Here is a 3,676-nt window from a genome sequence, read left to right on the forward strand (position 1 = left end):
CTTACAATGGACCTTATAATTGAATTGAGAATAACTGAATAGTCCAAGATAATCTGTCTCAGGGTTTTTAATTTAATCATATTGGCAAAGTCCCTTTTGCCATGTCAAGCAACATAATTACAGACTCTGAAAATTAGAACTTGGACATCTTTGCAAGGCCATTATTCAGCCCACCACAGGGATCATTAAGCCTTAGTTTCGACTAATGACTCTGCTTGATTTCAGAACAATATCACCTTCCTTGATATTCTTGATATTGTAAAAGATAGAAACTTGACACAAATACACAAATACAACTAAAACCAAAATCATTCTAAAATTTAAAAATTGATTTAAAATACTGTGATTGTAAATGATTTCAGCAATAATTTAATTAAACTAAACATTTAGAAATTCTCAGAAAATTTAAGTGTATTTCCAAATGTGCAAATATATCATTTCCTAATATTAAATCAATTTTTGGAATCATGGAAATTAAATAGTATTAAAACAAACATCATTATGTACCAAAAATATGTGGAAAACGGATATAGGTCTCACTTATTTTTTAATCCCTTATAGCCAGATGGTAGAATACGTATAATCATAAAAAAATAAATAAATCAGTATTTGAGAAAGGAAAAAGAATTGTGTATGTATGCATAAACTAGTTTACTTATAGAATATTTAATTTTATCTTTAGATGCCTGTGAAATAAATAATAAGAAAATGTACAGTTGACCCTGAACAATATAGGATTTAGGGCACTGAAAGTTTCACTGACCTGGACAGTGAAAAATCGGTGTATGCATCTTACTCCCCCAAAATACAACTACTAATAGCCTAATACTGACTGGAAACCTTACCAATAACATTAGCAGTTGATTAACACAAAAAAACACTAGCATCTACATGTATTTTGTGCATTAATACATATATTTCTCTTAATTTTTTTATATTTCTGAGCTACACAATTTATCTGTTAAGATTTTTCCAATTGTTGCAAATTTCTAAAAAAAAAATTCAAATATACTTATTGAAAAAAATCCTCACATAAGTGGACCCAAGCAATTCAAACCCATGTTGCTCAAGGGTCAACTGTGCTTTTTTCAAAAAGAGTTTATTTAACAACTATTAATAAACAGTCTCTTGAAATTCAGGCTTTTTTACATGAACCACTCTAATAAGACAATTAGTGAAAAGCATCATTATGCTAGCTATTATAAACCAAAACCTACATCCAAAATAAAACTAACAATGCCCCTTAAAAGTTCACTGTAGCCGAATTCTCTACTTACAGTTCAAAATCACTGAAGAAAAGAAAAAAAGTATAACTGATCCCGTAAGAATGAACTACATTGCAACACAAACAGTTTATTAGGAAGTTTTCTGGCCGGGCACAGTAGCTCATGCCTATAATCCCAGCACTTTGGAAGGCTGAGGCTGAGGTGGGAAGATTGCTTGAGGCCAGGAGTTCCAAACCAGCCTGATCAACAGAGTGAGGCCCCATCTCCACAAAAAAATAAAAAAATAAAACTTAGCTAGTTATGGTGGTGCACACCTGTAGTCTCAGCTTCTTGGGAGGCTGATGTGGGAAGATTGCTGGAGCCCGGAAATTTGAGGTTGCAGTGAGCTATGATCACACCCCTGCACTCCAGTCTGGGTGACAGAGTGAGAGACCCTGTCTCTTAAAAGAAATTCTTATGATTTCTCAGCAATATCTATGCATAATATTGAAAGGAAAACTCAAAATTTATGAGGAAATATAGGATGGGCTGCCATAACAACGTACCAGATACTGAGTTATTAAAAAAAAAAAAGAAGAAGAAGAAATATATTTCTCACCATTCCTGAGGCTGTAAGTCCAAGGTCGGAATGCCAGCACAGTCCGGTTCTGGTGATGGCTCTCTTCCAGTTGGTGACTGCCAACTTCTCATTGTATCCACACTTGGCAGAAAGAAAATAAGAGAGCTCTTTTAGATCCCTTTTATCAGGTCATTAATCACAGTCATGAGCACTCCATCCTCATGACCTAAGTACCTTCCAAAGGCTTCACCTCCTAATATTATCACATTGGAGGTTAATATATCAACATTTAAATTTAGAATTGGCAGGACACAAATATTCAGTCAATAAGATTAATTATAAATATAATTCTTAAGGTATAGCTGTAGACTATAGTTCAGGCATAATACTTATTGCTTAGAATAAGCATAAGATAATATTGACCTTAAGTAGACTAATTCACATTCCTCAGTGGCTGCAGCTGTGTGGTCAGAAAGGCAGTGTAGAACTCTGTGCTTCCTAAAACCCGGCAACTGAAACAGTGGACAAAATCTAGCATTCAAGGGCATTGTACAGATATTTGATCACCTTTGGGTTGTTCTGAGTCAATAAGCCCATGAACAGGTGGCATTAGTCATGAATGTAATGTTTTTATTGCTAAAGAATAAAATACTTATCTGGCATTGCTCACATTTGCTAAAAGAACATTCCCTCTCCCATTTTCTTTAGACTAATTTTCAAAATTTCAAGGGGAAAAAAAAAACAAATTAAACATCACATCACTGCTGAAAATGAGCATTGCCTATGCCTTTAAACTATCAATTATTCTGTGATGTACTTACATGTGTTTCTGCAAAATAATTTTACAAATCTCTATGAGTGGAAAAAATAACTTTTGAAACCCTTGAATGATTACTGGCAGGTGGCAGGTGGCATGGGTAACAGAAGAGTTAGAAGTTTTTTGCATGCTTTCTGGTTTCAAGTAGACAAGTCTATCTCAGACTTGCAAATCTCATGGGCCAATTTAGACAATCTCTTAGAAGATAAAGTTTGCTGTCTTGCGCGGCATGTATCACTAGATGTTAGGCCATACCTTGCATATCAATGTCGCCATGGTTGATGCAGTGTGTCCTGCCAGACAAGAAAAAATGAAGAGCCCCATGTTGACATGAGACATTGGCAGAGCAGAGCTGAAAGCAAAGGTGCTGATCTCCTCTAGTTCAAATGCTATCATCATCTCTAGGAATTAACTTTACTCTTTCGGATCTCAGATCTCAGAGGAATAACTACAAACCAAACTATTAAGGCATGTTCAAGAAACTAATCAAATGCAGAATGGTATAAAGGAGGCTTGCAGCTACACAAGAGATTTATTTTACATTAGTAAAATGGACTTCATTAATGCTGAAACTGAAGATCTGTACTTAACGTGTATGCTTCTTTCGATTCATTTTTCTAGTGTTTCTATTTCTCCTACTATGTCCTATAGGTAGCCTGAAGACTAGTGCCTAATCACTTGCTTTATTCTATTTGCTGATGACTTAATAAACATTTCTCTCAGAAGGCATAAACTATGTTATCTTTGATTACATCCACAAAAATGACCCATTAGTAGAACTACAATAAGAAATAAAATAGCACAAAACAAAATAAAAATACTGTTCCTTTATTTCCGTCTATTATAAAACTATTAGACAAGAATATGCAGAATTTAACCAATAGGATTAATCTGCAGATTAAGTTTTAGGCTCTATGAAATTTGTATGTTTTAAAGAGTTCATTTTTTACCTTAAGAAAAATTTAAGTAAAAGTCTCTGTGACTGCAATTTGTAACAAACACAAATATGAATGATTAAATTATTTTATGAAATGTTTTATATTCTCAATGCCAATAAATTATGTAATTATAAAG

This window comes from Aotus nancymaae, unplaced genomic scaffold, assembly GCF_030222135.1.
Source record: "Aotus nancymaae isolate 86718 unplaced genomic scaffold, 86718_ANA_hifiasm-v0.15.2.pri h1tg000033l, whole genome shotgun sequence".
Classification (NCBI taxonomy): domain Eukaryota; kingdom Metazoa; phylum Chordata; class Mammalia; order Primates; family Aotidae; genus Aotus; species Aotus nancymaae.